The 25,135-nt window shown below is 34.2% G+C and overlaps 1 protein-coding gene across 1 annotated transcript in view; it reads right to left on the reverse strand.

The window, feature by feature from the left end:
* LOC114330702 (kynurenine aminotransferase-like) overlaps positions 1-9,505 on the reverse strand; it is a 72,044-nt gene extending 62,539 nt beyond the window's left edge. The window contains exon 1 of the mRNA XM_028280117.2: positions 9,459-9,505. The gene's annotated coding sequence lies outside the window, so the exon portion shown is untranslated. The remainder of the gene's footprint in view (positions 1-9,458) is intronic.
* Between the last annotated feature and the right edge of the window lie 15,630 nt (positions 9,506-25,135).

Consider the following 25,135-nt stretch of genomic DNA (forward strand, 5'->3'; position numbering starts at 1 on the left):
TTTTCTGACAGCAATAGAATGTATTTTAAGTTAAATAAATTACATAGATTCTTCTTTTTCTGCCAATTAATTTAATTCAAAAATTATTTTTTTGTTCAACCCTGTATAAATAAATATATTAATGTTTATATTGCTGAATAGAGAATTGAACATCCTTTCAAATGAACTACCACACACGACCCCTATTACCATTTAAAAAAATCATCGATTTCGTCATCACGCCCAGATGGATGACGTCACTAGTATGAAATATATATCAAAAAATTGTAATTTAAAAATAAAAATTTACCTGTTTCGGCATTTCCTTAAAATCTAATAACTACTGCCAAATATCGAGGTGGACTGTTTTCTTTGGCCACCCTGTATAAATAAAGAAAGCAAAAATAATTAGTTTTAATTTTAGCGTACCTATAACCTATATATTCTGCTGACAAAAGGGGGCGCAAAGATGAGTCTTGCACCCCGGCGCCGTGTATGGTTAAGACGGCCCTGTCCAGGAAGGCGGACAAATCACCTGGTGACATCTCCCCTATATCGGCAGGTGTAGGCCAACGCTCGCCGAACGCATACTCTCGTATTGACGATAACTCCGGACATTCACATGGGACATGCTCGACAGTTTCGTCATCTCGTTCACACCTCCTGCATAGAGATGTGTCTACTAGCTTACTAGCCCCAGTGTGTGGAGGTGTTTTCTTAGTTGACAATGGCCAGTTAAAAAACCAACTGTCAAGCGTAGGTTTTTCCTGGTCATTCTCAAGTACTTTTCTGATGCTGACTTCCCAAGGTTCCTTAGTGTTACCTTGGCAAGTCTACATCCTGGCCCTTCTTCCCATCTTTTTACGGTTTGTGTGTGGGAGTGACATTTGACAGTTTCCGCGATTGTTGCAGTTGACAAGCCAAAAATATCACAATAAGGTCCTAAGAGTCTTAGGCCTGCGGCCCTTCTAGCTAGCTGGTCAGCAATGCGGTTGTCTTTATTTCAGTTGTGTCCTTTAACCCACCTCAAAATGATGTTATTACCATCCGAAGCTTGGGCTAGTGATTCATGACACTCCATTACTAGCCCTGATATGACACGTGGTCTGTTCAGGGTTAGTACCGCTTGTTTGCTGTTTGTGCAGATTATTACAGTTTTGCCGGCTATACCTTTCCCGATTATCTCTTTTGCGGCTATGGAGATACCAGCCAGTTCAATCTGAACTACGCTAGCTTTTTTGCCCATACCCCATTTTATACTAAGGTTCAATGATCTGGAGTATATTCCACATCCTGAGCCTTCCTCCGTTTTGGAGCCATCGGTGTAGATGCAATATGCATTTGCCACGTTTGACTCCCTATGTTGTCTTGTTTCGATTTTGTAGGGTTTGTCGAAGACAAACGTAGGTTTAATTTAGTCGCATCCATGGCCCGCATGTAGCTGGGGCAGTGCCTCCAGCTCACCCCGCCAGAAACGACATCTCAATTGTCCCATTCCTACATCAAGGTTTTGCACCCGCTGAGCGTAATCTCATCATCGTCATCAGCGCCACCTCTCTGACATATTGTCTAAAGGGGTAATGCCAATGAGCATCTCCATTGCAGCAGTTGGTGTTGTTTTCATGGCACCTGTTATATTTAGGCAAGCCATCCGTTGAATATGGTTTAGTTTGTTGATCGCTGTTGCCTGTAGCACTTTTGGTACCCAAGCAATAGCTCTGTAAGTTAGCATTGGCCTAATGACAGTAGTGTAGATCCAGACGACCACCCTGGGCGAAAGGCCTTAAGTGCGTCCGACCGTTCGCCGACACTGTTCATAGGCTCTTTTAGCTCTACTATCTAAGTGAGAGTACCATGTTAACTTCCTGTCAAGGGTAATACCAAGGTATTTCACCTCTTCAGAGAAGTTCAGACTGCAGTTTAGAATCCTAGGGGGTATTAAGCCCGTGATCCTTCTTTTTCTGGTGAAGAGGACCATCTCTGTCTTTTTTGGATTTATAGATAGTGAGTGTTCCTTACACCATGTTTCTATTAGTCTGAGAGCAACTTGTAATCTCTCGCATAGTTCTACAAATGTATAAATGAGCTAGTAGTAGTATCTAGATGCATACTGCTGGCCAAATAGCCGAGACTGAGTATTCCTCAAAATGGAAAGTCTTAAGGAAAGTGATTTCCAAAACACAGTCATTATTGTTGCATTAGGATAAAAAATGAAGTTAATTAGGTACTTACTAGAAATTACTAGGGCGGTCCGATAAGTAATAAGCCTCCAAAAGAAAAACTAAAATTTTGGGAAAAGTGGTGATACATTTCTGAACGTAGTCTCCTTTTAGCTCGATATACTTGACCCGGCGATGCTCCAATTTTTTAAACCGTCTGAAAAATATGTTTTCTCGAGGTCTGCAAAGTAGGCTTCCAAGGCGGCGATGAACTCCTCACTTGACTTAAAACTCCCTCCGGCGAGCGACTTTCTCAAGTTTGGAAACAAATATCTTTCGTACAGTGCCAAGAATACGGTGGACGGGACAAACTTCGTAGCCTACTTCGACCAGTTTAGCTATGACAACGGCGGAGATGTGAGAAGGTAGACGTTATCATGGTGGAAGAGCTTTTTTCTTCCCCAATTTTCGCTGTTTTTTGCAATTTGATAGCAAATCGCCTCAATAATGGCATAATGAAGTCCTGTGACCGTTTTGTCTTTTTCCCGCAAGTTGATATAGATCACACCTTGTGTGGGTCGCTGGGTGACGTCCACTGTATCGACTGTTCCTTGGTCTCTGGTAAGTATCGATGAATCCATGTTTTGTCGTCGGTTATGAAGCAATGTAGAAATGCAGGATATGAGCCACTCGATCTTTTGATATGTATACAGTCTCAGGCTCATTTAAATAGAAGATGTTCCTTAGCATGGGCAGCATGTGGTCGATTACAAACAGTATTTCAATCAAATTTACGAAATACTTTAAAGGCAAAAACGTTCGATCAGTACGTGTTGTTAGTTCTAACATCCGGAACTGAAACTTGGGCTTTTAACAACAACGTAGCCCACAAACTTCAAGTGACTCAGAGAGCTATGGAACGGAGAAGGTTCAACATTAAGCTCAGTGATCGCAAATCCAATGAAGAGATAAGAAAACGATCAAAAGTAACAGATGTGATCCAGAAGATCGCCGGAACTGGGCAGGATACAGGAAAAATGGAAGACAACCGTTGGACAAAGCGAATTCTCGAATGGCGACCAAGGGCATGCAAGAGAAGTAGAGGCAGACCTCAAACAAGATGGACTGGTGACATCAAGCGAATGGTTGGCTACGAAGGGATGCAAAAAACAGCAAACAGATATGAATGGTTACGTTCACTACGTAGACCATCGCATGGTATCCTAGCCTAGAGCATAGTATCCTACTCTTCATATTCGTGAATATGAAATAATGCATTTTAGTACGTTCTTTAACGGTAAAATATTGCACAACCTCTAAATTTTAAATAACCGCTTGTATTGACATGAAATTTGGCATACACATAGCTAATAAGTCAAACAAAAAAAGTGATATTGTGCCGATATGTGCTTTTGCCCCGGTGGTGGTTTTCACCCCCTCTTGGGGGTGAAAAAATATTCGTCCAAAGTAAGTCCGGAAATGGATAAACTGACTAATTTTAAGTAACTTTTGTTCTATAGAGTTTTTTCACTAAGTCAATACTTTTCGAGTTATTTGGCAATGAATATGTTCATTTTTTTCAACAAAATAACCACGCTTTTAGACGGTTTTTCGCAAATAACTCAAATAGCAAGTATTTTGTCAAAAAACATTTTTAGCAAAAATATAGCCTGTAAAAGATTTAAAAAAATGGTGTACATATCACTTCTCTATACGTAGTAAAAGCAGAGTTATAGCTAATTAAAAATAGGTTCATATTCGTCAAATTCCAAATGGAATACTTTAACGTGAAATAACCAAAATTGAAACACATCTCGGGGAAAACTCATTACAACTTATTTAAAGTGTTTATAAAAAGCTTCATATTTGTTTTATAAAAAAAATTTCTAGCATCAAAAGTAAGCAAGTTACGCTCAAAATAAAGTTAATCCCTTTTTTTTGTAAGAAAATCGGGAAAATCACCCCCTAATCAGTATCTCAAATGAACTTAATTGTTACGACTTCACAAGTTTCTTGACTCGTGTATGTATTGTTTATATGATCTGTCAGTTTTATCGGTTTAAAGTCCTTATTTTTGAAAGGGCTGTAGTTAAAAGGGGTTGAACGAGTCACTGATCACGAATGTATGCAAATTTAGAAACAGCAAATCTTAATCAATTTTTGTCTAACAGAAAAACAAAAAAATTCATGATATTCAGAAAAGCAATGCTGACTTTTTTTGCTGAATTTTTAAGTTATTTTGAAAAAAGCATATTTTTCAAAATTTAAATTTTAAAAAATTTTACTTACCAAATTTTTTCAAAAATAAGCACTTTGAATCGATGAATCTTACAGATCATATAAACACAACATAAGTAAAATAATTTGTGGAGCGGTAACGATTAATTTCATTTAAATTGCTAATTAGGGGGTGTTCTTCCCGATTTTTTTTTTTTGCCAAAACAAAAGGTACCAATTTTATTTTGAGCGTAACTTGCTTAAATTTAATGCTTGAAACTTTTTATAAAAACAGAAATAAAGCTTTTTTAAACACTTTAAAAAAGTTATAATGGGTTTTCCCCAAAAAATTCTTAATTTTTTGGATGTTTCACTTCGAAATATTCTATTTGAAATTTGGTGAATATGAATCTATTTTTCATTGGCTTTAACTCTGGTTCTACGAGGTCCAGAGACCTAACGCGTACACCATTTTTTTTACTTCTTTACAGACTATATTTTTGCCAAGAACGTTTTTTTCGACAGAATACTTACTTTTTGAGTTATTTGCGAAAAACCGTCTAAAAATGTAGTTATTTTGTTGATAAATGAACATATTCACTGGCAAATAACTCGAAAAGTGTTGTCTTGGCGAAAAAGCTCTATAGAACAAAAGTTACTTAAAATTAGTCAGTTTATCCATTTCCGGACTTATTTTGGACATATATTTTTTCACTTAAGTAAGTCACCCCCAGGGCAAAAGCACACATCGGCACAATATCACTTTTTTTCTTTGACATGTAAGCTATGCGTATGCCAAATTTCATGTCAATCCTTATGTCAATCCCAATTTCCTTAAAATTTAGAGCAAAAACCGTGAAAGAATGTACTATTTATTTTACCTGGCGATCGAAACTATATTATCGATCGCTATGTAAAATAAATGCATTATTTTGAATGCCAGAATTCACGAATATGAAGAGTAGGATACTATGCTCTAGGCTAGGATACCATGCGATGATCTCCATAGTGAACGTAACCTTACATCCGACGATGGATGGAATAACTGTTGATGATGATGATGATTATGACTGTCTCAGCTATCTCAGGAACCTTCGGTCAGCGGTCTGTCAATACGAGATCGTGAATTTCTTCCACGTTATCCACCGTGGTAACCGTTTTCGGAGTACCTGGGCGTTGACTTATCAAAAACCGACGTGCGATCACTTTGAAACTCGTTAAACCAATTTTTGTCGGTCGCCTTCGAAGTAGAAGAGTCACCGTACACAGCATCCAATCCCTCTTTGATTTCACTGTGCGATTTCCCTTAAAAAACAAGAATCGAATCACCGACCGATATTGTTCTTTTTCCTGAGATTTTCGAGTCCAATTTCGCTGAGATTTTGATATAGGACGTTTACAAGAATGCATTATACAAGAGTATATATCTCTTGCGATAGTAGTAGCGCCATCGGGAGGAGAGGCTAAATACTTATCGAACCACCCATTAATACTAAAAGAGGAACCTTGGCAGAGAAAGGAGAAAAAATCTATAAGATCAAAGAAATAAGAAATTTAAAAAGAAATAAAATGCTGTAATATAATTATTTTAATTAACATAATGATATACCCGAAAAATTGGTCATAATTTATACCACAGATTCTGGGGTCAAAAATATAGGTTGATTGAACCTAACTTACCTTAGTACCTACAAATGTGCACATAAAAATCGTTACAGCACTTTGAAGTTCTTCTTCTTGTTTTACTTCTTGGAGATCTTTCGATCTGTTTAATTCTGAAGCTGCCTCTGGTTAATTTCCTGGGAGGTAGATTGCCAACTATCCCTCCATCTTTTAGTTGGTCTTCCGAGGGGTCTTGAACCGGGCGGGTTGATTTCTAGGGCAATTTTTTTTTCAAAAAAAACTGGGTCGTCTGATGGGTGGATCGAGTAGCTCATCGGATGACACTGCCGCGCCGGTCCCAAGCCCGGATAAAGGAGGGTTCCTATGGTGAGGTTAGCCACCTAACTGGGAGAAAAACCCATACTGGCTCACAGAACTGAAGATACAGCAGAGATTTTTTTATTGTAAATAGACATGTGGTATTATTATAGCAGGAACATCTTAAAAAAAATTATATTGAAATTTGTTCACCCCATAAAAAGTTTATGGTTGTTTTGTTCCGTTAAAGAGTGATCCCTCTAAACTTTTTTTATCTTCTTATTAAATTATTATTGTAGTACTATTAACTTAAAACTTTTTTGCCTCTTAGTACTTTCTCGAAAAGCCAATTTTTATCGATATATTTTGAATATTTGTCAAATTCACCACATATTTGTATATGGTTAAGTACGATTATAGAGACCTGGTACTGGTAATAATATGACAATTTATTTATAATGTAATTTAAATTTTTGGGTATATTTTGAACCATATTAAAAAAAAGCCACATCTCGATTAAAGGTGCCTTATCGAAAAAATACTAACAGACAAAAAGTTTTAAAATCACTGTGTTTAACCAATGGTACCGTAATAATAGTTTAATTAGAACGTACACAAACATTCGGAGGGTTTAAAGGAACGAAACCCCCATAAAATTTGTATGTGAACATATTAAAAAAGAAGCCGCATTTCGATAAAAACTGGCTTATCAAAAAAATAATGAGGCAATTAAGTTTTAAAAATATTGTGTTTAACTAATGGTACCACAATAATAATTTAATTGAAACGTACACAAAAGTTTGGGGGGGGGGTTAAGGGAACAAAACCCCATAAAATCTTTATGAGATGTACACCTTTCACTGTTGTTTTTTTAGATGTTCCTGCCATAAGAATGCCACATGTCCAACTAAAAGTTTTCTATATATGAAAAAAAATCGATTTTCATTTTATAACTTAAAAGGGCTGTAACTTTTTTTGTGTGCACTATTGTATACAGGGTGTCCAGAAACTCTACCGACAAACGAAGACAGGAGATTCTTCAGATGATTTTAAGACAATTTAGCTCAATTCGCCTAGTCCGAAAATGCTTCCTAAAGGAGCTAGAGCTCTTTAGAATAGAATAGAATAGAAATATGCTTTATTGCCATGAAAAATTTTACAATTTTATCGACAAAGCTTATAAATAGTAAAAAAAAACAAAACAGTAACAATCCAATTTACTAAAATTACATAAATCGTCAATAAGTTAAATAAAATAAATAAATAAATCGAAGTTAAAACAGAAATAATCAATTGCAAAAATTTAAATAAATTGCAAATCCATAGTCCATAGGCTATCGTTGCCATGCCTGAAGGCCATCTTTGAAAATGGCTTCTTGTAATTAGTTTTTCTTAAATACCTCCAGAATGCTTCAATTTAGAAAAACGAAAATCGGTACGTTTATTTATCTTCCAGAGATAAATCGATTCCATCCATTGCCAATTTCTAGTACCGATCATAGGCGTCCGTTTTGGGTAGGGCAACGGTTATTTTATCACATAACTTTTTTGTCTTTAACTTTTAAGCATTTTTGACACTGGATTATTAAATTGTGAGGTATTCTAGTACTAAAAGGTACTCTTGGTTTAAGTCCGTAGGACACACGGTTTTCTAGAAAAATCGAATTGAAAATTTTTCGTTTTTTGAATTTGAATAAAAATTGAAAAAAATTTTCAAAAATTTCCACGAGTCCTCTAAATTTTATCGATAAATTTTTTTGTTTTCACGAAAACTTCTTTATTTGGTAAAATTACGAAAACAAACCGAATGATAAAATCACGAGTCCGAAGGACGAGTGATTTTATCCATTTCGGTTTGTTTGAGTGATTTTACCCTAAATAAAGAAGTTTAAGTATGAAAACGAAAAAATTTAGAGGACAAGTGGTGTTTGAAAAGATTATTTTGTGAACCAATATGTATTATTAGTAAATACGGGCATCTGTGAAATATTTCTAAGACAACTAGGATCAATGTCTTAAGTAGGTTATAGATAAATTATTTTATGATTTAAAAATGAACCAATTTATTTATTATATTGTTAATAGATAAAAAACTGTTTAAATCGAAAATGAACGATTATTAAAAACACAATTTTTATAATTAATATGAGATTTTCCAATGTCGTTCGTAACGTATTATGTGAAATTTAGGGTACCTTAAGTTTTATCAGGGAAGAGACTGTTTTATCAAGGAAGATGCTGTTTTATCAGTATTACACTCAATGATTGGCTAGAACGACGCGTGGTGATTGGCTGAAAAAGCAAAAACGTCAGAATTTGACAGGTGAAAAAAATAATAAAAAAAAACGGTGTATTTTATCAACTTAAAGCAAGAGTAACTCTTAATACTAGAATACCTCATAACTTAATAATCTAGAGCCAGAAATGCTTAAAAATGAAAGACAAAAATGTTATGCGATAAAATAACCGTTGACCTACCCAAAACGGACGCATATGACCCGTACTAGAAATTCGCAGTTAATGAAATCGATTCATCTCAGAAATATAAATAAACGTACCAGTTTTCAGATTTCTAAATAGTTTTTTTTTTTTTTGGAAATTCAAAAAAAGAAAAATTTTCAAATCGATTTTTCTAGAAAACGGTGTATCCTATCGACCTAAACAAGAGTATCTTTTAGTTGTACAATATCTCACAATTTAATAATCCAGAGTCAAAAATGCTTAAAAATTAAAGATAAAAAAGTTATGCGATAAAATAATTGTTGCCCTACCCAAAACTAGAAATTCGCAATGCATGGAGTCAATTTATCTGTGGAAGATAAATATGTGTACCAATTTTTGTTTTTCTCAATAGAAGCGTTCTGGAGTTATTTAAGAAAAACTACTTACAAGATGCCATCTTCAAAGAGCTCTAGCTCCTTTAGGAAGCATTTTCGGACTAGGTGAATTGGGTTAAAATATCTTAAAATTATCTGAGGAATCTCCTGTCTTCGTTTGTCGGTAGAGTTTCTGGACACCCTGTATAGGTAAGTGAGGTTTAATCAACCTATTTTTGACCCCAGAATCTGTGGTATAATTTATTACCAATCTTTTCGGGACACCCTGTATAACTAAGACACAATAATTAGATAGTAACCGATCCAACTTGATAAAATAACAAGGAGAAAAATTCTAAAAACCTACCTAACGTACTTTTGCAAACCTTTTCACAACACACTGCACTACATTATTGCTTGGGACTATTTATACAGGTACCTATTTGAAATGGTATAAAGCGAATTTAATTCGTGATATTACATATTATCGTGTGAAATGTTGTTAGTCAAGTGAATGTAAATATGTATGTATATTGTAAGCATGATTCCTGTTTTGTGTTTTAGATGCAGGGTCCATGGGACATATAATTCCGAATTTCCTACGAAGATCTTCAGATTTTAGATTGGGTTTAGAATACTCTTTTGGTTTATGTACTCAAAACTGCATTATTTCGTAGACAAAGTTTTGTTTTAACCAAAAAAAAAACCTCCAAAAAGAACAAAAAATGTAACATTTTTGCTACAGCCAACACATTCTAAAGTGGGAAGGAAATACATACAAACTAGTAAACTAGACCCTTAGAATCTTAAGGTCTTCTTCCACATCATCGATCCATCGTCGACGCGGTCTTCCTCTACTTCTTCTATCCTCTAAGTTTGAGAATCTCAATCTCTTCGTGTAGGTACTCATTATCTAACATCCTAGCAATGTGTCCAGCAGCCCATCTTAGTCTCTGAACCTTAATAAATTTCACAAGATCTGGATCTGTGCGTAGCTGGTATAATTTAAAATTATATATTTTTATTTACAGCCCCACAAGTCGTTCAAAGAATTTTTCTCTCAAAGATATCAAAATCATATCATATCTCTCGTTGTTTTGACAAAAATTTATGTTTCAACCCCATAACAAAACTGGTCTTATTAAGGTTTTGTAAATATTAAACATTACTGCTTTAGGTTATTATTTCTCAGATGTTTTTGAATTCCATGAGGAGTTATGTTTGATATTGCTAATGTGCGTTTTTTTACTTCGTCGTTTGTCGTGTTTGTTGTATTTACTAGCGATCCAAGTGAATTCTTTGACTTGCTCAAAGGATTAATTGTTGTTAATTTGGATTCTGTTTTGAGTGTTAATAGCAACATATTATGTAGAGCATCCCAAACCTTTTTTCAGTGCGTCACAGATTATTGAATTCTCTCAACGCATTACAGTTGGAAGTGACAGAAAAAAACGTACCTCTTTGATTATTATACATTGAATTTAGAAAATTATGTATGTATTCCTTGACGGGTGTTTGCATATTAAAACGACTCTTATAGATGTATGTAATTGGTTGGCGATTACAATACTCTAAATAGGTAACCAATCAATGATACGAATAAAAATAATTTGACACAAAAGTAATCGATTGTGAAAATTGTCACAAGAGCATAATATGGTAAAATGACAATTATTGAAATTTCTACGTTAGTATTTTTCAGCGACGTAAATATAAATATTTTATGTCATTGGTATATTTTTACATTGTATAGTGAAATTTGATTTTATATTTATTTATTTTTACATTAAAATCTTTTAAATATTATATTCTGGCAAATATTTATATAAATATAAATATTCTGACAACTGTCAGATTTAACTAAAATGTCATGTAATGATTTGCGGCATTCTTAAAATCCTATATTACGTCAAAATTAATGACGTACTGAAAAAAGGGTTTGCGCTCATCTATATTGTATTTGGTTTTTTCTCGTTTACAACATGTCCTAGTTGACTTGCTGCATTCGCAAAACTTATAAAAAAACAGCAATAAGTCTCTCATACTTTTGCGCTTCTGCTCACTGCAACGATGTCATCAGCGAATATGAGAATTTGTGTCGATCCTGTCTCTGTGTCTCGTACCATTATTAATATTAAAGAACGTAGAGTTTCTTTCTTATTGGAATTCTTCTTGAATTCTAATTAATGCACGAGCTTACGTTTTTTATTGTTAGTTGTACCAATTTGACTAACTTAGGTGAGGTAGGATCCTAAAGGCTAGTATTTTCGGACAATCTAGAAGACATTATGAACAAAATCACATATTAGTCAACAATATGGACTCAATATAAACCTAAAGAAGAGAAAATGTATGATCATTAGCAAGAAAAAGATAACAGAAGGTCAACTCTACGTCAACCAAACGTTGTAGAAAGAGTGACTCACTACAACTACCACGGCACTATAATAAATGAAGAATGGACCATCGACTAAGAGTTCGCATCGGAAAAGCTAGATAGACCTTCAACCAGATGGGGGCCTTCTTCAAGAGCAGCATTCTATCTGTTGTAGAAAAGTAAGAATGCTGCGATGCTAGTTTTTTTCTGTTTTTTTTTATGGTGCTAAATCGTGGACCTTAAACGAAGATATGTGCAGAAAATTGAAAGCAATTGAGATATGGCTTTATCGGAGAGTATTCAAAATCCTGTGGACTGACCGAGTCACAAACGAGGAGGTTCTCAGAAGAATGAAGAAGAACGGAGAGGTAGTGACTACCCACATAACAATGATGTTCCACATAACATGGTGTTCCACATACCCACATAACATTCGTGGGAGTATATCCTTTTTAGTATACCTATGCGTAGTACAAGCATAGCATGTTCCATAAAAAACATTATAAATTTAATGTTATTTGCATATACTTCAAAGAATATTCTCGTACCGAATATACTGAGTATATTCATGTACGTTGTATCTCGGAATATTCAAAAAAGTTTATTCTTAGAATATATCTTTATCGAATATTCCATAAAAGTATATACTTGACACATACTTATAAGTACTTTTAACATAATATCTTAAAAAGAATATATGTATGTATAGGAAGTATATGTTAGCCTATAAATTATCAACTTCGTTAAGAATAATTAATCAAATTTAAAAATGTATGTATAGTATTTTTACTACAAAAGCGATATTACGTAGGTCAAAATTTTTGACGTAAGAGAACTGTCAAAACATTAGAATGTGACTTTTCATTATTGTCATGTTTATAATAAACATGGCAATATAATGAAAAGTCACATTTTAATGTTTTGACAGTTCTCTTACATCAAAAATTTTGACCTACGTAATATCGCTTTTGTAGTAAAAATACTATATGTAGGTATGTATCTATTATTAACTATCCAATTCATTATTTAAAATTGTTTTAATTGTATGGTAAAAATGTTTAAATATTAATTGTATTAACAAAAAAAGGAGAAATTCTCGTGTCGCTTTCATAACTGAAATGCATTTACTATTATGATTTAAGTTTCTCATAAGTATTCTTATGTAAAATTTTATTTTTACATGGAATTGACATTCAGGTAAGCTAGGTGGCTGAGTCAAAACCCACAAACAAAGTGGAAACGACCGCTGCATACCTACATAAGGGGTAGGGGGTTGGGAACAAAGGCAAAACACAAAATATGAAAATAGTTAAGTACAGTTAGGCATTTGGGATTTGTGCCTACACTCAACACTAATACTGTCTATCCTGTGTTATGACGAAGACCAAGTATTTCTACAAGGACTAGGAACATGTATAATTAACCTTTTTATTTTATTTGCGGTCAACTTACAAATAAAAAATTCATTTTGGTACTTAAATATTACTTAAATAGTAAGTATGTATATAGGTCCATATAAACAACATTTTTATTTTTATATGCACATAATAACTAAATATACTGTTATATTTCTATTTGATCTGAAAATTAAATTTTGATAATTATAAGCAGAATTCAATTTAATATAAAATATTTTCAATTTTCTCAACCACGGGCATATAAATTTAGAACAACCTGTATACAACAAATTGTTATATTTAATTTTAAGAAGTGATTAGAAGAAGCATACGAAACTCGGGACAATGCGCTTAGAATAAACAAAGTGAATGGCGCGTACCATTATCGTTGTTCGCGGAAGGTTCGATCATTAGCCTATGCTAAATAAAACTCAAGTGAAATCGATAATAGGTCATTATCGTTGTTCGCGGAAGGTTCAATCATTAGCCTATGCTAAATAAGACTCAGTTGAAGTAGAGAATAGGTCATTAAATTTTGTAAATAGTAGAAAGTAATTTTAGAATGGGAATTAACTATTTCTTTTTTGAAATCCATTAAGCATATTTAGAAAGATTAAAAATTGGTTTTGAGGAATACTGCGAATGAGAGTTGGTGGTGGAAGGTTGATTTGTGAATCTGGAAGGGATATTTAGAACGTAGGTGAATGACTGAAAAGAGAGATCAGAATGTTTTGAGCTGTCGAGAAGTGAAGTCCAGTAGTAGACGGTAGTGTACGGAGAGTGAGAAAGCCGGTGTAGTTCCGCGAGTGTGGAGTATCTATCGTGGAACGAGAGGTAGGCCAGGTTGAGAGTAAAAGAACCTCCTTGAGCCAAGAGTGTCCCGGTAGCTGATTGCAGTTTCGAAAAAGGTAGAATACAGCATCACGACAGAAGCAGGAACGAGAGATATACGAGCTAGTTTTCAAAGGAGAACATTACTGAAAGCCAGGACGAGGTTTTGATCGCAGCCAAGGATAGCAGGAAACGGGTCTTGTGTGAAGACATTCTCAGTTCACCAGAAAAAGGTCAGTCTCATTTGTTTGGACATGAATGTATGGGTTTTTCGTATTAAATACCACATTATAAATTGAAGAACATAATAAATAATATCAGAAAAGCTTCATCAAACTTAAATAGAATTGTTGCTAATAAATCCTAATAGTTAAATGTTAATAAAAACTTTCAATTGGAAACCAAAAGGAAATAAGATTCCCATTTGTAAATGTTATGTTTAAGAATAATAAGATCTAGCAAATATTAAGCAGTGATTGCCATTTAAATAAAATAAACAATATTTTGATTATAATTGTAACCCATATGTGTGTATTATTTTACTCTTTTCTTTCCTATCCCGATTAGGAACCATTGAGAAATACTTAGAAGCCACGAGAGTAAGTAATTAATTTTATAATTCGCCCTGAGATTGAAAACATATTGATATGTGATCTGGTAAATTAATTAGATTATTATTAATGCATTGATTAAATTAAATGACATATAGGAATATTATCTCATATCAATAATAAAGATCACATCAACTGTCGTCCAACGTGGAGGGCATTCAAAAGTATTTCTAGTGGCAAATTTGAAGGATAGAAAGAGTAAAGCCGGTATTTGAAGATTTATATGCCTGTGGTAAAAAGTGAGATACTTACATTTGATAACATAAAATTTTAGATCTCTTTAGGTACAAATTTTACATAACTGATTTAATAATTTACTTTTACGATATTTACATTTGATATATTTATTGATAATTTATAATATTTGGGTGAGAAAAAGTCGTCTTGGTAACATACTAGTAAAATTTCATATTTGGCGGGGATAGTACTTCTTGAAAACAAATGTCTGTGACAAGAAGCCAAAGCAAAGACAACAAAAAACAAAAAGAACATTCAGACCAAGAAGATATTTTAGACACGACAATCATGGCATCAGAACAGCAAGAATTATCAGGAATAGATAAACTATTACAACTGATGCAACTCCAGTCACAAAAACTGGATGAAGCAAAAAGGACAATGGATAAAAATCAGGAGGAAACAAAACAAGCAATGGATAAAAATCAGGAAGAAACATCAAAGAAAATGGATGAAACAAAAAAAAATGGATGAAACACAACAAAAAATGGATGAAACACAACAAAAATTGGATCAAAAAATGGATGAAACACAACAAAAAATGAAACAAGCAATAGAAGAGAACAACAAGAAAATGGAGGAACGCATAGGAAAGTATGAAAAGGAAGTAAAAGGATGTTTGACAATGATCAAGAACGATATGGGACAACAAGAGACAGAGATTAAAGAAATCAAAAGCAAAATAAAGGAAATAACGAATTGCCAGAAAAAGGAAATAAAAAATTTGGAAAATAAGTTGGAAAATGCTATTCAAGTAGACAGAGAAGAAGTGGAAAAAAGAATCACAGAAATAGAAAAACAAGTCACCAAAAACCGGACGCAACAAAATGTAGGAGAAAAAAGAGAAATGGTTATACATAGCACAGATGACGTGAAGATAAGGTTTGGCGGGGATGTAAGAAGATTACAACCAGTGCCGTTCATAAATAGCCTGAAAAAGAAAATACAGCACATCGGAAATTTCGAAACAGCAAAAGAAACTATCAGAAACCATCTAAAATATGAAGCAAGCCTATGGTTCGATTGCAAAGAAGAAGAATTTGGCAGTTGGCAACAATTTGAACAAAAATTTTTGAATTATTTCTGGGGAAAAGTCCAACAATTGGAAATTAACAAGGAATTGCAAAATGGGAAATACAATGATAGGATGGGTATATCAGAAAGGACATATGCATTACAAATTTACTATAACGCAAAACATTTACAATATAATTACTCATCGGAACAATTAGTCGAACTGATTGCAAGACATTTCGAAGAAACGCTGGAAGACCATATCACATTGCAAAACTACAAAGACATAGATAGTTTATGCCAATTCCTACAAATAAGAGAAGCACGTTTAAGAGAAAGAAAATCAAGAAGGTCGCGAGAAGATTACAGGCCCCGAGAAACACAGGATTACAGAGATAGAAATCAAAATAGGAGGGACTATACAAGACGAGATTTTAATCCCAGAAGGGAAAACGAAAATAGAGACAACGTAAGAGGAAATTATGAACAAAGAAATAGGCAATGGAATGAGGACAGAAATCGAGAATACCAGAATAGAAACACCACACTCGCAAATCAAGAAAACAGAAATAATGGTAGACAAAATGAACAGGGATATCGAGAAAACCGAAACAGATCCGACAGACCAAGAGAAAATAGAAGAGAAGTAAATAATACCCAGACAGATGAATATGACGGAGAGAGACATTATGACGAAAATATAAACAACGATGAGCAACCGGCGTTTTTTCACGACGGCGCTCACTAAAAACCAAAAATCAAACAGGAATCTTTTGTAACCCCAAGGAGTTTATTAAATTGGCAAGAAACAACGAAAAGAAAAATGGAGTTAATTTAAAATTTGTGGATGGATTTATCAACGAGAAACCAATTAAAATTATGATAGACACTGGATCTGAAATAACATTGGTCAACAGAAAACTAATAGAAGAAGTTAACTTAACAAATTTAATTTACAAAATACCTAGGGTAAATTTAGTGGGCGCAAACAAACGGACATTGGCAACTATAAATGAAGGCATACGAGTAATGGTACGACTGGGTAAGAAGATGTATGCACTACAATGTGTAATAATGCCAAACATGTCACATGACATGATAGTAGGAGTTGACGAATTGGCAGAAAAACATGTAGTGATAGATTTTAAAAATAATACGATGAATCTAACAGAAGAAAAAGAAGAAGAACAGGACAAGGAACAGGAGAAACAAAATACGGACGAATCAGGTAAAGAACAAACAGTGGAAATGAATTTGGCAACGAAGCAAGGACAAAGAAGAAAAGAGAGAAACAGTCAGAAAAAGACAAAAGAAAATGAAACCTGTGGCTCCTCAAAAGAAGAGTTGAGCCCAGAAGAAGAAAAATTGAGAGTATCAAAAGCAAAAGAAAACTGGGATTCCTCAAAAGAAGAGATGAGCTCAGGAGAAGAAGAAATAAAGCTAACAAATGAAAGCGAAAAAGATATGATCGAAACAGTGGCATTTGAAGAGGAGGCATATGAAAACGAGGATGCAGAATACACGGTAAAAGTATGTGAAAAATCTGAGGAAAAAGACAGAAGATTGATATGGGAAAAAGGGAAAGACAACATAATAGCCGACACTCTAACACAGGATGAGGACACTGAAAATAAGGAAACAATTACTCTACAGGTGGGACTAATTAGAGTAATACAAGAAGAAGGGGTATAAGACGTAGATTAAAGTAAGGAAATATACAGGGAGTTGGTTTTGCCTCGAGAAAATTTATTTAAAAATGCAGTTAAATTTTATCGAATACAAGGCGGGGATTTGTTATATTTCTATTTGATCTGAAAATTAAATTTTGATAATTATAAGCAGAATTCAATTTAATATAAAATATTTTCAATTTTCTCAACCACGGGCATATAAATTTAGAACAACCTGTATACAACAAATTGTTATATTTAATTTTAAGAAGTGATTAGAAGAAGCATACGAAACTCGGGACAATGCGCTTAGAATAAACAAAGTGAATGGCGCGTACCATTATCGTTGTTCGCGGAAGGTTCGATCATTAGCCTATGCTAAATAAAACTCAAGTGAAATCGATAATAGGTCATTATCGTTGTTCGCGGAAGGTTCAATCATTAGCCTATGCTAAATAAGACTCAGTTGAAGTAGAGAATAGGTCATTAAATTTTGTAAATAGTAGAAAGTAATTTTAGAATGGGAATTAACTATTTCTTTTTTGAAATCCATTAAGCATATTTAGAAAGATTAAAAATTGGTTTTGAGGAATACTGCGAATGAGAGTTGGTGGTGGAAGGTTGATTTGTGAATCTGGAAGGGATATTTAGAACGTAGGTGAATGACTGAAAAGAGAGATCAGAATGTTTTGAGCTGTCGAGAAGTGAAGTCCAGTAGTAGACGGTAGTGTACGGAGAGTGAGAAAGCCGGTGTAGTTCCGTGAGTGTGGAGTATCTATCGTGGAACGAGAGGTAGGCCAGGTTGAGAGTAAAAGAACCTCCTTGAGCCAAGAGTGTCCCGGTAGCTGATTGCAGTTTCGAAAAAGGTAGAATACAGCATCACGACAGAAGCAGGAACGAGAGATATACGAGCTAGTTTTCAAAGGAGAACATTACTGAAAGCCAGGACGAGGTTTTGATCGCAGCCAAGGATAGCAGGAAACGGGTCTTGTGTGAAGACATTCTCAGTTCACCAGAAAAAGGTCAGTCTCATTTGTTTGGACATGAATGTATGGGTTTTTCGTATTAAATACCACATTATAAATTGAAGAACATAATAAATAATATCAGAAAAGCTTCATCAAACTTAAATAGAATTGTTGCTAATAAATCCTAATAGTTAAATGTTAATAAAAACTTTCAATTGGAAACCAAAAGGAAATAAGATTCCCATTTGTAAATGTTATGTTTAAGAATAATAAGATCTAGCAAATATTAAGCAGTGATTGCCATTTAAATAAAATAAACAATATTTTGATTATAATTGTAACCCATATGTGTGTATTATTTTACTCTTTTCTTTCCTATCCCGATTAGGAACCATTGAGAAATACTTAGAAGCCACGAGAGTAAGTAATTAATTTTATAATTCGCCCTGAGATTGAAAACATATTGATATGTGATCTGGTAAATTAATTAGATTATTATTAATGCATTGATTAAATTAAATGACATATAGGAATATTATCTCATATCAATAATAAAGATCACATCAATACATATATACCTACTTACCTATATAATATTATATAACTAACTAAAATTTATATATTTTATATTTACTTTTTAAGTAATATTGTAGAATGTATTAACTACATTCTCATATGTAATCTGTAAATTGTGTAAATTTAGTAGAAAGTGGAACCTAAGATGAGATTCGGTGATGCTGAAAACATACTTCTGAGCTATATAGCACTTTTTTGGAATATTCTTAAATGTACATACATCTTTCCCATATACCTACTAAAAAAATGTGCGGTAGTACATTCTAAGTATATAAATAGAAGGTTTATAGCACCTCCTTAGAATATTCTAAAAAGTATATTCTTGGTATATACTGAAAAGAAGTGCGGTAGTACATTTTAAGTATATAAATAGAACGGTACTGTAATGTAGTATATACTCAGCATCTGCTCTGCACATCCCCAATGGTAATTACGCATGTTCTCAGCATATACTTTTTCTGAAAAGTATGTTCTATGAATATACTAAGAATATGAAATTGTCATGTGGGTACCATCAAATTTCGAAAGTTACTTCGGACACACTATGCTACAAGCCGTCCTGCAGCGAAAAATATTTGGAAATCGAGGTCCAGGAAGAACATCCTGACTGAAGAACCTCAGAACCTAGTTCAACACAGCATCTATGCAGCTTTTCCGCGCTACTGCAGATAAGATTAAGATTGCCATGATGATCGCCAACGTTCGTCACGCATATGCATATCAAGAAGAAGGTGTGATCTAAAAGTCGACTACTGCATTAAGTAGTGCAGTTCCTTTAACACTGTCATAAGCTGCTTTAAAGTCGATGAAGAGATATTGTGTATGTGTATCTATAATATAATCTAGTGATTTTCTAAAATTTGCATGTGTGTATGTATTTGGTGTATAGTTGACTTTCCGGCGACGAATCCCTATTTTGAGATGTCTAGTTGTCTTCGAGTTTAAGTCTACCAGTAAGTATATCACCGAATATTTTATATGCAAATTCTAATAGAGTAATAGGTTTGTAATTCTTGCAATCAAGTTTATCACCCTATTTATGTAGCATTCAGAGGCGTGCGGTCCATGGAAGCGTGGGAAGCGCCGCTTCCCTATTTATTCGTCGATATAAGAAAATATATTATTAATTAATATTTAATAATAAATTTTTTCCCTAATCCAAATAATCTACATATAGTCCAGAAAGCCACTGCGCATCCGCTAGAAAAAATATTCTAATTCGGATTTTTTGCACAATCTTACTCAAAAAGGACCATTTTTAACAAATTTGCATGTTGCCAGGACCAAAAGTTGGTCAAAAATTTTTTAACGTTTTTTTTTGTTGTTTTCCTAAAATTATTTTTTTTGCATGGAACAAAATTTTTTTAGGTTTTTTTGGATCATTCCAAATAGAAAAGCTCTTTAGTGACTTTTCTCTAAAGTTGATAGTTTTTGACATATAAGCGATTAAAAATTGAAAAATTGCGAAATCGGCCATTTTTAACCCTCAAAAACTATGTGAAAAACTGAAAATTTTAATGTTACCAAGGTAGGTAGATATTCTTTAAACATCGATTGATGAAATCACGAAGAGTTTTTTGCAATACAATATCAAAAACCCCTTTGTTTTTTAATTGCCAATCAAGTGTGCGCGACACTATTTTCCACTGTTGCATGTGTATGCAGTATGGTGCAAATGAAAGGAATAAATTCGTTATTTCGTAAACCGGCGACTTTAAAGAAAATCCCGAAACAGGTCGATTTTTATTTTTAAGTTATGATATTGTGACATATATGGTATACTAGTGACGTCATCCACCTGGGCGTGATGACATAATCGATGATTTTTTTAATGAGAATAGTGGTCGTGTGCTAGCTCATTTGAAAGGTTCTTCAATTCTCTATTCAGTAATATAAATATTTACATAATTATTTATACAGGGTGTCCAAAAATTTAATTTTTTTGTCAATTTGCCAAATGATTTAATTTAATAAAAATTTTTTGGACACCCTGTATAAATAATTATGTACATGTTTATATTACTGAATAGAGGATTGAATAACCTTTCAAATGAGCCAGCACACGACCCATATTCTCATTTAAAAAAATCATCGATTACGTCATCACGCCCAGATGGATGACGTCACTAGTATATTATATATGTCACAATATCATAACTTAAAAATAAAAATCGACCTGTTTCGGGATTTTTGCTTAAAGTCGCCGGTTTACGAAATAACGAATTTATTCCTTTCATTTGCACCATACTGCATACACATGCAACGCGTTGTGGAAAACGTCACAAGCGTCGCAACGGTGGAAAATAGTGTCGCGCACGCTTGATTGGCAATTAAAAAACAAAGGGGTTGTTGATATTGTATTGCAAAAAACTCTTCGGGATTTCATCAATCGATGTTTAAAGAATATCCACCTACCTTGGTAACATTCAAATTTTCAGTTTTTCACATAGTTTTTGAGGGTTAAAAATGGCCGATTTCGCAAATTTTCAATTTTTAATCGCTTATATGTCAAAAACTATCAACTTTAGAGAAAAGTCACTAAAGGGCTTTTATGTTTGGAATGGTCCAAAAAACCTAAAAAAATTTTGTTCCATGCAAAAAAATAATTTTAGGAAAAAAACAAAAAAAAAAAACGTTTAAAAAATTTTTGACCAACTTTTGGTCCTGGCAACATGAAAATTTGTTAAAAGGGGTCCTTTTTGAGTAAATTGTGCAAAAAATCCGAATTAGAATATTTTTCCTAGCGGATGCGCAGTGGCTTTCTGGACTAATATTACCTAGCCAATAGGCATTGGAAAAAATTAAAAATTAATCGCGTACGAACGAACTCAATATGCACACAATTCAACTATTTGGTCCACTCCTGGCAGAAGCGCATCTCAAAATCGCCGCTTGTCATGCAGTTGTCCCTTTTAAAATTGGTCAGGGTTCAATGACCGCAGCCACTAGTCGCGCGAATTTTGGTATGCCATGGAAGCGCTCGTCGTATCGCCTTCCCGAAAGTGAGATGCTCCGACTGTTACTGCTGCTAAGGGGTGCTTAGGTATTACATACATTCGCTTAAAGAATATTTCGATTTAAATTTTTGCAGAGATTTTTCCTTTCAAGCTTTCAAAATTTTAACGATTTAAAATTTGTAGAATTATATATAATCTTAATATATCTAATTATAATTCATCAACATTTCCCACAGAGGAATTTATGTCATTACGATTAAATAATGAAAATTTTTTGATATCCCAGCTTTGCATTCTCAGTTAAGTATCATTTATGAAACAACTGACATGAATGATAAAGAAATACCCAGAAATCTGGGATTTCTTTATAACTACTGGTTTAAACAAGTCGCTGTGTGAAGTGGTCAATTTGTGTGAATTAGTACTACTAACTATCCCAGCCACAAGTGCATCAGTTGAACGAAGTTTTGCAGTATTAAGATGCATTAAAAGTTTCAAATTAAGAGTTTAAAAGAAATTCAACAAGCGAAGACAGACTTTGAAAGTTAGCCCTATTATCCATTAAAAAGACTGCATTCAACAATTATCAGAAGTTGATAGGAGAATAGACCTCGAGTATAAATAAGTGTCATTTTAGTGAATGTTGTGTGTTGTGGAAAATGCCTCGGAGTATATTTTTTTTTAAATATGATTCTTCTTTAGAAAACCAAGCCCTGCGCGAGGACTCAAGGCCCGAGCTAGCAATACAGATCAATTATAGGTCACTAGTCACTAGAAATAGCGGGAATAGAGTGCCTCACGCATTCACGCGTCACGGATTTAGTGTGCGAGTCCTTGTACGCAGGACGTCTCACATAATTAAGTACTTTGCTGATAAAGAGCCCCTGCGCATCAGAGTGTTATCAGGTGGAAAGTTGCTCGACCCTCGACCCTTAAGAAAATATTTTTATATCCTTATTGAATCGCTTCCCCTTTCGAAAAAGTCACCGCACGCCACTGGTAGCATTATATTATTTATTCCCTTTAGCTAGTCCCATGGTATCAATTCATTCTGCCATATAAGTACTGTCAGTTTATGGATTAGTGCCAGAAGATGGTCACCAACTTTCTTATACATTTTAGAGTAAATTTGATATAATATACCATATGGTGCGTATGGTATACTATACAGATACACCATATGGTGCGTTTTTGCTGTTTGTTGCCATCTTGCACTCATTATCAAAACACTGATTTCTTCTCTCTGCTTTACAACACATAAGTAGGGTGAAATATTAGTATAAATTGTATACCACTGTTAACAAAGTTAAGAACCATAAACTAGGGAGAATATTAAGTACACGTTTATAGATTAAGTACGGATCTGCTTTGTGCTCGACTAGCTTATATTAATACAACTTGTGTAAGCGCAGAGACAGACGAACCATACGATAAAAGTGACTTCTTCTTGTGGTTCCTATCCGTTTCGGATGTTGGAAATCATATTGGCAATCTTTAAAGTACAAGCCTGGGTTGACATAATATCTAATTAATACAACAGTAATTTGGAATTACTACCCATTTATTTAAACGTAGGTACATATTACGTAAATATAACTAATTACATGTAAACAACCATTCATGAGGACGACACGCTCATATGAAAGTAGTTCGCGCATGCGTGTAAATAATTCTTCGTTGCGCGCGCCCGACGCTGTTGATAGTCCGAGAGCTGGATACATTACACAATCATAACCTTGCTCGCTGTGGCTCGTTCCGCAATTCCGTTTAGGTTTTCTTAAACCATGTTCTCAAATTTCGCAGCCATGGTATTTTCCTTCTACCGGGCCCACGCTTACCTTTGACTTTACCTTGCAATATGGACTGCAGCAGGGAGTAACGATGCTGATTTCTGATAACGTGTCCCACATACAATTTTATGCGTTTGATGTTAAACACAATCTCCGGTTCCTCTTTCATTCTTCCTAGAACTTCCATGTTCGTGATCTTTGCTTTCCATGATATTCTCAGCATTCTTCTATAAGGCCACATCTCAAATGCCTTAAGTTTTTTAACAGTGTTGTCTGTAAGCGTCCGTGCCTCCACTCCGTACAATAATACATAGAAAGCATAACATCTCGACATAACATGTCTCATTTTTGTATCTAGGCATATGTTGTAGCTTTTGAAGATGGCGCTCATTTTGTTAAAGACCGTTCTTGCCTTTCCTATGCAGCACTTTATTTCATGTAAATTGCTTCACTGCTGATTTATAATAGTTCCCATGTAACAATACTGTTTTACGGGCTCTATCTGCGTTCCATTATTCTATAGATGAGCTCCGTTTATATTCTGCTTGCTGATATGTAATCATTTGTTTCGTTTTTTTGATATTAACGTTTAGCCCGTATAGTACGGGATCCGAATATAGGTCGACCTGCACCCATCTGCTTTGGGGCTGTCCATTAATCACGTGATGCTCGAAAGGGGGGGAGGGGTCCATAAAAAATCACGAAGCATCACAAGGAGGTAGGGGGAGGGGTGTAGTAATATATCACGTGTATTTTTTTTTTCGGAAAATGGGCGATACTTAACCCGTTACGTGTATTTATTTTTTCGTCAAATGCGTACAAAAATCGAAAGCGGCATTGCTGTGACTAATATTAAAAAAAAATCCATTTCTCTTTCATAATATACACAACCCAGCAAATTGGTTCCACCCAAATTATATTGAATATTATGATAAGAAGCGACCCATTTCAAAGCGTTTTGTTGTGAATGTAGTAGCATATGTTTCCACTAAATAGGAATACTGATACTGACCGGGACTCTGTCGGACTCTCCGACTTTTTATTTATGAGCCTTTACATGTGTTTTACCTACTATCTGATGAATTGGAAATTCTCAAAATCCTGTCAGTTTTATTCCCTTGTTTTGTCACTGAATACAAGCGTTTAAACTGTTTTTAACTTCCTACTTTTTTCATCACAATGTCTAAGCTAGGTGATTTGTATAAAGAACTATTTACACAGTATAAGAAAGGAAAAAATCCTGGTGTTGCTCAAAAAGAATTTAATGAATTGTGGGTTAACGGGAAACAAAAATATACAAAGGAAGAATTTTTGTAGATACTAAAAAATACACGTGATATAGGGGGTAGGGGGGGTTAGTTTTAAACCTCACCATGTATCACCAAGGGGGAGGGGGGGTTAAAAAATGCCAAAAAAAACATCACGTGATTAATGGACGGCCCCTTTCCGGATGAAACATTTTTTTAATAAATTTCATACATAGACAAATATTTCTTGCATGGGTCGCCTATCAAAATCGTGTGATAGTTATCCTAAAGGGGAGGGGCGTATGGGGGGACAATTCATAGATTATTTAAGAAAAAATTCAAGGAAAAACATTGAAAAATGAGCTAATG

This window comes from Diabrotica virgifera, chromosome 2, assembly GCF_917563875.1.
Source record: "Diabrotica virgifera virgifera chromosome 2, PGI_DIABVI_V3a".
NCBI classification, from domain to species: Eukaryota; Metazoa; Arthropoda; class Insecta; order Coleoptera; family Chrysomelidae; genus Diabrotica; species Diabrotica virgifera.